Below are 12,281 nucleotides of genomic sequence, written 5' to 3'. Positions count from 1 at the left end.
CACAAATTGGTAATCAGCCAATTAGAAGGCAGCAACTTAATGCATTTAGGCATCTAGATGTGGAGAAGATGATTTGCTGAAGTTCAAACCGAGTATCAGAATGGGGAAAATAGGGGATTTAAGTAACTTTGAACGTGGAATGGTTGTTGGTGCCAGACGGGCTCGTCTGAGAATTTCAAAGACTGCTGATCTACTGGAATTTTCACACACAACCATCTCTAGGGTTTACAGAGAATGGTCTGAAAAAGAAAAAAAAATATCCAGAAAGCGGCAGTTGTTTGGACGAAAATACCTTATTGATGTCAGAGATCAGAGGAGAATGGGCAGACTGGTTAGAGATGATAGAAAGGCAACAGTAACTAATAACCACTCATTATAATCAAGATATGCAGAATGCCATCTCTGAACGCACAACATGTTGAACCCTGAAGCAGATGAGTTACAGCAGCAGACGACCACATCGGGTGCTGCTCCTGTCAGCTAAGAACAGGAAACAGAGGCTACAATTCACACATGCTCACCAAAACTGGACAATAGAAGACTCGAAAAACGTTGCCTGTTCTGATGAGTCTTGATTTCTGCTGCGGCATTTAGATGGTAGGATCAGAATTTGGCGTAAAGAACATGAAAGCATGGATCCATACTGCCTTGTCTCAATGGTTCAGGTTGGTGGTGATGGTGTTATGGTTTGGGGGATATTTTCTTGGCAAACTTTGGGCCCCTTAGTTCCAACTGATCATCGTTTAAACGCCACAGCCTACCTGAGTATTGTTACTGACCATGTCCATCTCTTTATGACTACAGTGTATCCATCTTCTGATGGCTACTTCCAGCAGGATAATGTACCATGTCACAAAGCTCAAATCATCTCAGACTGGTTTCTTGAACATGAGAATGAGTTCACTTTACTCAAATGGCCTCCACAGTCACCAGATCTAAATTCAGTAGAACAGCTTCGGGATGTGGTGGAGCGGCAAATCAGCAGCAACTGCGCGATGCTATCATGTCAATGTGGATCAAAATTTCTGAGGAATGTTTCCAACACCTTGTTGAATCTATACCATGAAGAATTAAGGCAGTTCTGAAGGTAAAAGGGGGTCCAACTCGTTTTTAGCAAGGTGTACCTAATAAAGTGGCCAGTGAGTGGATATATATATTACAAATTACTATATATTAAGGATACTGAATTAAATTAAATGTTTTAAAATATTGGTTTTAATTAAAAAAACATTTTGTAAATACTTCGTAATGTATATTTTTTAATTATTGATTGATTGATTGATTGATTGACTAATGAAAACTATGAACTATGAAAACTGACAAAGCTGCTCAAATATAAGAAAGTTTGCATTTATTAATTTGCATGCTTCCATACTTTACTATTATCGAAATCTTGATAATAAAGATTCAGTAAATATGTCTGAACTCTAAACAGGTATATAAAGCCTGTTTAAGTTCTAGAACAGAACAGAAAGGACACCCTTATGCGCAAAGTCTGGAACACCCACCAAGGCTGTCAACAATTTGAATATAGATGAGCAACTCAAGTTAAAAATAAAGAGGAAAGGAAGCAGTCTTTAATAAACATTTCATATTGCTTTCACTTACACATAAGACCTTAGCCACAGTAGCATCCAGCACTGGCTCGAAAACCTCTATGGGCTGCCAAAGAAACTTAGCCCCACAATGAACTTTTCAGCACTAAAAATAACCTCCAGAATGAATGATGCCCAAACTAAATGGCAAACTGAGGCCTCATTTTTCACACCTGTAGTGAGTCTGACTAGCAGATCCGTCCAGCAAAAACAGTGGCATTGTTGCACTGGTGAAAGATGGTGAGGAAATTAGCGTACCAGTTTACGGGTCAGCATTTTTTTGTAATCATGCACATTGTAATCCTTTCTGACCGGCCCATGGACATCCAGAGACATCAGGTGCAGAAGCATTTCCTTACGAGATAGAAAAAAAGAAATGTTGTTACTGGACCATGTTTAAGTTGGGAACAATCGAACACCAGTTAAATGTTCATTAGAGAATTTTAATAAGCAAAATGAGCAACCTGTTTTCCTTAAGACTTCTTGGAGAGATGAAGTTTGACATGTTTGAGACAGATCTGCTTCATGGCCTGATGTTAAACAAGCAGTCAGCTCTTTTTCCTTCACTAGACTCAATGTGGACTTCTTTTAGAGCCTACAATTACATTCAATCATTTAGATTCATTTAAATATGCTTTATGACATTATTTTATTAACAAAGCTCTTTCAAACTAGATTTGTTTTGTTTGTATGTTTTTTTAAAAGAAAACGAGTGCTGTCTATTTGTGCAAAACTTTGTCTCAGATTACTTGTAAAGTAACAGCACACCGATTATCAACAAGAATTATGATATAAAGAAAAAGATTTCATTTTCAGCTTATATTGACCCTAAAATTACTTAAACGAAATTATCATCAGTGTGTTGCATTACACTGTCATATCTTAGCTACTAAAATACCGTATAGCAGGGTTCCTTAATTTGTTTTTATAGAGGGCCGAATTCTGCCAACAATACCAATACCAAGGGTCACTGACCTATATATATATATATATATATATATATATATATATATATATATATAGTATACAAAAATAGTATTATTGTATTGTTGCTTTTGTTAAAAAAATCAAAAGATGGTCACAAGATCAATATTCCCCCCCCCCCCCCCCCCCCCAGCAATCTGTTTCATTAAAACGATTATGAACATTTTTGCATTTAGATACAAAAGAACTTTGCCTGCTGAATATTAAAAACAAATGAGCAAACAAAAAATCTGGACCTCCATGTCTGCCATGCAAATCAACTGTTCCTGCTCATCTCCAGACTGTATCTCTTCTCTCCGCTTTCCCTAATTGCAGGTTCAATTATTAGATCTGTCAGCATTAATATTTTTATGCTTAGATTTTTTGTGGGGGGGGGGATCAAACTGTAACACCATGTGTCAGAACCAGACATGACGCGACTCAATACAAAGGATCTTTTGTATGTAGTTTTTGTCCTAACCACCTGCGACAGCGACACATGGGAATAAGCAACACGGAATTCTATTTTAAAAATGGTTTTTATTTTCCGCAATGGAACAACACACAAAATATGACAGTGATAATCTCAGGTAATGACTATGCTTTATTCAATGTTAAATGTGAGTTTGAATATTATTTTGCGTGATCTTTATAGCCATAGTGAAAGCAACAATAGATATTTTACCTCAGATCTTGAAAATAAATTAGATTAAAACAAACTTATGTTAAAAGTTTGAAGTCACTGCAAACCAACACCCATAAAAAAGATGGTATCACTCACTCACTCACTCACTCACTCACTCACTCACTCAAAACTGTTCAGTCAATTTACATTTTATTCATCTTTTTTCTTTAGTGTCACATCTTCACTTCACACTTGCCATATTTTTGCTGTCACATCATATATCTACATTGGAAGCGACAAAGCATTGCAAATCATTTGAACTTTGTGTCATCACATCATAAATAGAACGAGTCAGTAGTTTACTGATGGGATTTGTTGCGCCGCATCCAATGTAGACAACATCACTGATTATAATAAATTCTATTGTATTTTGTTGCGTTGCACCGTGCCCCTCGCGTCCAGTGTAGACATGATATATTTTCATGCCACATTATTTGAAATTGGTGCAGGCCAAACATTTTTCTCTCATCAGATGTGGCCCACGGGCTGCCTATTGAGGAACCCTGCTGTATAGACTATAACATGTTATCACATGTTTATTTTAACATTTTGGGAGGAGTAAAAATTTACTTATGCGGTTTCAAAAACCAGATGCATTTACACCAGACCTCCTCCTAAAGGGGTTTGAGTGATCGTATTTGAATCAGTCTCAAAAGCGTTTCGGAGGGCATTTACACCTGGTGTAAACAGGCCCTCCAAGGGAGGCAACAGAGCATTTGTACTGCTTTCCCACACTGCTGCCACTCCTACAGATGCATTTTTTCAGCACCAGCACTGGTCATGAATCTGCAACGGAGTCTCCTGTCCAGCACCTGAGCGATACTCTGGTTACTTCTTTTAAAACACAAGGTTTCACAGGTATGCGTGTGGCAAAGATGGATCTCATTTTATATGTATTATGCAAATACCGCCTTGGCTGGCATGAACGACCCGTCCTTTTAACGTAAACAAACCGTCTGGCAATAAATCCTCACTTGTTATTTCCTTGGTTTCACTCCCCAGAGCCGATTCTCAAATACAACATCTGCTTGTTGAACACGACGCCTCCCCCCATTCCCCCACGTCGACTCCCAGCATCTTCAGCAGCATGAGGGGGTAGAAACAGTCAGTCTTTTAATTTGGCTTATGACAGCCCCTCAGTGTGTGCACGCTGGCAAGTCCCCGACTTTTAGAATGGCCTCTCAACCACGACCTAGTACTCATTACTACTGTTTGTTTTGGCAGCAGCCAGATGGTACTTAGGAGCACTGAGCGGTGCAAGCGTCTCGGCCAACACGCGATATTTATGTTTAGGGGACGTGGACATCGGTTTAGTTAAATAGAATCAATAATACCTTTTAACGCAGGTCTGAAACACTGAGTCTTGAGTACTTTGTCTGAAGCCAAGCGCGAGAGGAAGGAAAATAATATATACTTCTGGAAACAAGTCAACCATTTTTCTTTTCTCTCCATGTGTAATTTGGACCCTGACCCTATTTTTCAGTTGCCTATGCATGGAATAACGTATTATGTTACTAGTCGATATATACCAGGAATGTGATAAACAACACTAGCATACTTGAGTTGTCCACAAGGACCGTGAAGTAACCAACAGCTATACATACATCCACACCATCATCTGACCACAGCACTATTGTGATACATGAGACATCAAGCCGTGGAATGGTGTTTACGCTCATCTAATGAGAGTTCTCTGCTCATTTCATATGCTGGAAGAGCCATATTAAATGAATTAGCACTCATCCAATCCACCCAAAACAAGGTGAGCTGTTTTATTTTGAGAACTGGTTACTGAGAGGTTCTATGGGGAAATGTTTTATTTTATTTTATGGCATTCACTGCGAAAATCCCTTTTAGAAGCTTTTTTTTTAGTTAAGAATGGTTTAAAAAGGTTAAAAATGACTTCCTCTTTCAAAAATGACTTAATCTCTTTAAAGTTATAGATAATACGTTACTGTTGACCTGTTTTCAAGCTACAAATTCTCAAAAATAAGATACATTTACTAGAAAAGCAACAATGCATAAGATATGAAGACCCATTTAATATTTTGTCTTACTGCACTGGAATATCTTTTCATTTGTCTTACTGCATTGGAATATCTTTTAATTTGTTTTTAACTTAAAGAGAGTGATATCTGGCATGTACATTTACTAGAGAAGCAAAGATAACTCTTTTTTTTTAATAATGTATAAAAAAACAGTATTAAAATCTGCCTATGGGGGTAAGAACATTTTGATTCTTAATTATTTTCTCTTACTGATGAAGTGCATGCCTACAATGTACTGTACAACCACCTTTTGGTCAATATGGCTGTATTCAAACCTGCAACCACTGTGCCAGCGTCTAAAACAAACCATTAGGTTGTAGGTTCACATCCTAGAGGGATAACTGAAGACACTATTTAACCTGGACTGTTTCAGTGCAAACCAGCTGTGCAAACAAAAAAGCAGGGCTCTGGGGATACAGGTGTAATTCAGAAGAATGAATAACCACACTGTGGTCAGGACTGGCTTCTGACCCAGTGACGTCCAATCATTAAGTGCCACCACACCACAGACCTGCAGACAAACCTCCAGATGTTCATAATATGCAAGTCACGGTCAACATGTGATGGGATTGTTTGCTCTGTTGCAACAGTACGCCAGATTTCACATCAGCAACTTAATTCCAGGTTAACTCCAGAGAGACTGTCCCTGAATTTATGAAGGTTTTGCTTTATCAGTTTGGCCCTGCTGGTAGATGCTCTACTACAGTACATCATGGTACGTCATATGTGGGAAAAATCACTCTCTACTGTCAACCATTCAAAAGTATGGTGCACCTTACTGAGATTATTATCATTAACTAACACAAAAAACATAAATAATAAAAATTCATTAGTAAAAAACATTACTGAAAAATAAACAAAATAAACATTACTGAAAGAAAAAAAACACAGTATGGTTATTTTATCTAGTTCTAAAATATTTTAAATTAAATATACTACACTATATATAGACATATACAACAAAAATGACAGAAACATAACAAAATTACTAAAATTGTAACTAAAATTACAGTTAAAAAGACAGAAAATATATAAATAAATAAAATCTAATTTAAATTATTAACAAAAATGATAATAACATATCTATAATACTAAAATAGCACCGCCTCAAATATGACACAAATATATCAAATTTTATTAATTGGTTCCCTCATTTCAGTTAAATCAGTTAAATCATGGTCATATACAGTACAGACCAAAAGTTTGGACACACCTTCTCATTCAAAGAGTTTTCTTTATTTTCATGACTATGAAAATTGTAGATTCACACTGAAGGCATCAAAACTATGAATTAACACATGTGGAATTATATATGGAATGATATACATAACAAAAAACTGAAAATATGTCATATTCTAGGTGTAATGAATTAAAACTTCCTAGTCATCGGGAAGAAGGAGGAGGGAACCGGCGGACAATCAAAGGACATTTTAATAATCACAAAATAAACAAAACAGCGCACCAGCCCCTCACGGACGACTGGTGCGCTCAAATAAAAACCAAAACACAACTAAAAGCCCAGGCCTGGTCCTCTCTCGTCCTTCACTGTCGTCGCTCCAGTTTTATATCCTTCCATCTCCTACGTGGGACTCGAGACTGGCGGTGGGCCGCAGGTCTCGAGGCCCAATCATTGCCGGCCTCCCTCCTTGTTCCCACGTCACTCGGCCCCGCCCCACTCGCCACATACCCCCATCGCCCCTCGCAGGCCGGGGGGTACCCACGAGACTGCGCTCTACTCCCCCCCTCCCCCTTCCCTCCGGGGGGGACCGCTCACGGGGACCTGCAGGAACCTGGGGGTAGGACAGACGAGGCGAGAGAAAAGGAGATGGAAGGAGGAGCGACAGAGACGAGAGAGGGGAGAAAAAAAAAAAAAAAATCCGGTTCCCAGACGCACTGCTGCTCGGCCCTCCACCAGCTGGGTGATCTCCTCCACGGTGCCTGGCGGTGGCACTGGACGGCCCTCGGTGGACGGCACGACACTCCTCCGCCGCCCGGTGGACGGCGACGGCTCCTCCGGTTTTGGGCAGCCGGCAGGAGTCCCCCGTTCCCTGCCCCTCCGGATATCTTCACGGAGGCAGCAGGCTCCGGCCCCCTGGCGAACGGCGCCGACTCCTCCGCTCCCTCATGGACGGCAGCCGTCCCTTCACATCGCGGGCGGCCGGCAGCGAGCTCGCCCGTCCCCGGCAACTTGCTCCAGTCCACCGCCTCGAGCGTCCATGGCGGCACACTCCTCGCCTGCTCTGTGGCACCGCGGATTCACCACAGCAGCGAGGGATCTTCAGCAGCGCGTCCCTCCTTCTCCCGGGCTTCAGCACCACTGTAATGAATTAAAACTTCCTAGTCATCGGGAAGAAGGAGGCGGGAACCGGCGGACAATCAAAGGACATTTTAATAATCACAAAATAAACAAAACAGAGCACCAGCCCCTCACGGACGACTGATGTGCACAAAATAAAACCAAAACACAACTAAAAGCCCAGGCCTGGTCCTCTCTCGTCCTTCACTGTCGTCGCTCCAGTTTTATATCCTTCCATCTCCTACGTGGGACTTGAGACCGGCGGTGGGCCGCAGGTGCCACTGATTTGCCCAATCATTGCCGGCCTCCCTCCTTGTTCCCACGTCCCTCGGCCCCGCCCCACTCGCCACACTAGGTTCTTCAAAGTATCCACCTTTTGCTTTGATTACTGCTTTGCACACTCTTGGCATTCTCTTGATGAGCTTCAAGAGGTAGTCACCTGAAATGGTCTTCCAACAGTCTTGAAGGAGTTCCCCGAGAGATGCTTAGCACTTGTTGGCCGTTTTGCCTTCTGTCTGCGGTCCAGCTCACCCCTAAACCATCTCGATTGGGTTCAGGTCCGGTGACTGTGGAGGCCAGGTAATCTGGCGCAGCACCCCATCACTCTCCTTCTTGGTCAAATACCCCTTGATGCCTTCAGTGTGACTCTACAATTTCCATAGTCATGAAAATAAAGAAAACTCTTTGAATGAGAAGGTGTGTCCAAACTTTTGGTCTGTACTGTATATATATATATATATATATATATATATATATATATTAGTTATATTAGTTATAGTTATATTAATTATTTATTATTTACTCTGCATACATATTATCACTCCAAAGTGGAAAAATAAAAGTATTAGCAAATGATGATATTATATTACAAACTACTTTTTACTTACGCTTTTCTTACATTTATTTGACATTTTTCTTATTTTTATTTTAACTCTTATAAATGCTGAAGAACATAATTAAAACAATGAATAATGACAACGGGTTTCATGAGTTCATTTAAATTCACTGTTGTTAAAAGATTGCAACTAATAATAAGTTCCAGTGGACATGAATAAAGATTCTTACAGTTTTAAACTGCAGTACCACTGATGTCCATTAGGGGCCGCGTATTTTCCAGTTCGCTGTAAAGGTTTATTGACTCTGAAAGTATCACCACTGGGTCCCCTGGGAGTGGTGGGTTTGCCGACACCGGGAGCAGTGTTAAGACCAAACTGGACTAATTGAGGGAGACGCTTACATATTCTCCAGTGTATGGCTCAGGGGTGCGCTTGGCCACAGCAGCGGATGCCTCTGGCAGCAAAGTGGGTAGTGAATATGGATTTAACCAAGAGATGCAGCACAGTGCACAGGCCACGTAGGGCTGTTAAAGATCTCTCAAATTAGATGGTTTCTGAGTGAGACATATAAAGTACTTTAGCAAGAAATGAGGTAAATTAGCTGTCATAGGAGTGTCAACCAGTGGCACTCCTGCCTGTATGCAAAGTGACTTATTAACTTTCTGGACCTTGAATGTGGCAGTTGTGTTGCTGTCTATGCAGGGTCAGAAAGCTCTCAGATTTCAACAACAATCTCTTAATTTGTGTTCCAAAGATGAGCTCTTACGGGTTTGACACACCATGAGGGTGAGTAATTAACAAAAGATTTTTTTCATTTTGGGGTGAAATAACCCTTTAATCTACTTTCCTGTCTGGCTCTTTTGTTAAAGAAAAATGGCAGATTCAGCGTTAACATTTGTCAGATCATCTGTCAATCAAACTCCCTGCAAAGGATTAATTGTGAGATAAAATTTAAATTATGCAATATGTGGTGTAAAACTATATACAATCTTTATTACAACTGGAACCTTTCAAACACATGATCGTTTTTTAACTATATGAATTTGAATAAACTTACAACTAGGCATGGGCCGCTATGAGATGACGGTATGATAACCTTAAAATATCACGGTTTCACTGTATTGTTGTTACAGCTCTGAAATGTGATATTTTTAAATGACTGAAAAAGAAAAAATAATAAAAAATAAATAAATAAATATATATATATATATAAATAAATAAATAAATTCAGCTGGACACAGTATATACAGAATATTAGAAACAGTAGAATTAGTTTATTTTTTCTTTGATTTGTTTCCTAAAAATAAAAAAAGTCTGACATCTTTATTTAACCAAAATCTGTAATTACAGTTATATATTATATAGTTATATAATGAATCTACATATGATTTATATCGTTTCATATCATTTAGTTATATAATAATAATCATACACATAATTTGATTTAATAATAACAACCGAATTTGAAGCAAAAACAAAATGTTCTGACAAGCTTTGTGAAACTATGCTACATGCCTGAAAGAAACAAACAGCAGAAGCTCTGAATGAGATGCATATTCACTCTCTGACAGCAGGAGGCGCCTCAGGAACGCCAGATACAGCGTTTCCTTGGTTACCACTGTTAACAAAGATGTGCTGCGCTGAAACACTGCTTTACAGGTGCAATGTGTAATATTTACAACGATCTACAGTAGATATGCAATATAATATACATAACTATGTTTTCAGAGGTGTATAAAGACCTTACTTATTGAACCGCTACTGTGAAATTACCACATCAGACATGACGTGCTAACATGGATGCAGCTGAAGCCGCCGGGTTTGCTTCAGGGACATTTTTTTAAGAAGCTTCCCAATGGAAACCTCAACAAGATGCAAGCCTGTTTCACACATAATCCGTCTGCAGTGCGTATGCAGTCCGTGTGTGTTTCGTATGTGGTGCAGAAGCAGCACGGACTCGTACTCATTGTGCTTTCACACAGGACGCGTTTGCAGTCCACTGCTCGGTACTGTGGCGGGGTGAAGTAGGACACGACACGCGAAGGAGGGTAAGTTCCCCGAAGGGTGGATTTTATTAAGGAAATCCGTGAAATAACTGGCGATGCTGTGTGGTGGTTTTGGTGTTCGGTGCTCGGTGTCCTGTCTTGAAAGTGCTTTAGTGCAGTGTGGGTCCGTGCTCTCCTGTGGCGTTGGGGCTGGTGGTCATGTGGAGGCCACCTGGAGGCCGAAGGGAAGGACCCGGTACTGCCAGTGGCCGCTTGGGGTGGATAAGGCCATCTTAGGTTTCGCCTGCGCCGTCAACGGGACTTGCCAGTAGCCCTTGGTGAGGTCGAAAATGGATATGAACCGGGCCCTTCCCAACCGGTCCAGCAGCTCGTCGAGGCGGGGCATCGTATAACAGTCAAACTCGGAGACCTCGTTCAGGCGGCGGAAGTCGTTACAGAAGCGGAAGGTGCCGTCGGGCTTTGGGACCATGACGATGGGGCTGGACAACGGGCTGCACGATGGTTCGATTACCCCTAACCTCAGAATCTCCTGTACCACCTCCTCGATGGCGTGTCGCTGAGCCTCCAGGACACGGTAGAGCCGCTGCCAGATGATGGTTCCCGGTGGTGTGGGGACATCGTGCTCCAGTACGTGGGTCCGCCCAGGCTGGGGGGAGAACACATCCGGAAACTGACTGACCAGGTGCTGCAGCTCCGACTTCTGGGTGGAAGAAGGTTGGGGATCCATATCCACAACCACGGGAGTGGAGCTGGCGTAGGCGGAGAGCTGGGGCCCGGTCCCGACCCAGCGCTTCAACAGATTAATGTGGTCGAACTGATCCTCCCTCCTTCTTCCGGGCTGCCGCACACGGTACGTAATGGGGCCGACCTTTTCCGTGACTGTATAAGGGCCTGCCAGGTAGCGAGGAACTTGCAGGCAGCTGTGGGCACAAGGACCAGGACGTGGTCTCCTCACAGGAACTCCCGTGGTTGGGCCGCCCGGTTGTAATGCCGTTGCTTGCGCTTGTTGTGCTTTTACGAGATGTTCCCGGACGATGGGCATCACTCTATCGATCCATTCCCTAGAGAGATACGGGGCTGTCGGCCGAAGAGCAGTTCGAAGGGGGTGAAGCCAGTGGAGGCCTGAGGGATTTCCCGAATGCCGAAGAGCACGTAGGGGAGTATCTGGTCCCAGTCCCGCTTGTCTTCGACTGCCACCCGGTACAGCATCTGCTTCAGCATTCGATTAAATCACTCGACGAGCCCGTCGGTCTGGGGGTGGTACACTGTGGTGCGGAGCTGTTGTACCTTCAGTAACTTGCAGACCTCCGCCATCATCCGGGACATGAAGGGGGTACCCTGGTCAGTCAGGATCTGCGACGGTATGCCGACCCGGCTAAAGAGGAGGAAGAGCTCCTGGGCTATGGCCTTTGTCGTTGCCTTCCGGAGGGGAATAGCCTCAGGGTACTGGGTGGCATAGTCCACTATGACTAGGATGTGTTCGTGCCCCCAGGCGGACCTCGGCAACGGCCCCACCAAATCCATCCCAATCTGCTCGAAGGGCACCTCTATGATGGGCAGCGGTATCAGCGGGCTGGGGGGAGGGGTTCGAGGCGACATCCGCTGGCACATTGGACAGGCCTGTGATAAAATGTGGTGTTGGGTGGGGTACCGGCTGAAGCTCCTTCCCCTCGGCAACTCTCACCTGGGCCCAGTAATGTTTGAGGCGATCCTCCTCGTGCTGCTCCCTGGAGAAACCCCCGGCCCCAGTCACCTGCTGAAATAAATCAAAGTATAGGTTAGAGGGAGGGCGGGGTACCTCACCATCCCCGGGGCTGTCGGAGCAGCACGGGACGTCGCTGGGCTTTCCTCT

Source organism: Carassius carassius, chromosome 44 (assembly GCF_963082965.1).
Source record: "Carassius carassius chromosome 44, fCarCar2.1, whole genome shotgun sequence".
In the NCBI taxonomy this organism is placed as follows: Eukaryota; Metazoa; Chordata; class Actinopteri; order Cypriniformes; family Cyprinidae; genus Carassius; species Carassius carassius.
The sequence above is the reverse complement of the archived record's forward strand: the minus strand, read 5'-3'. Positions refer to the sequence as shown.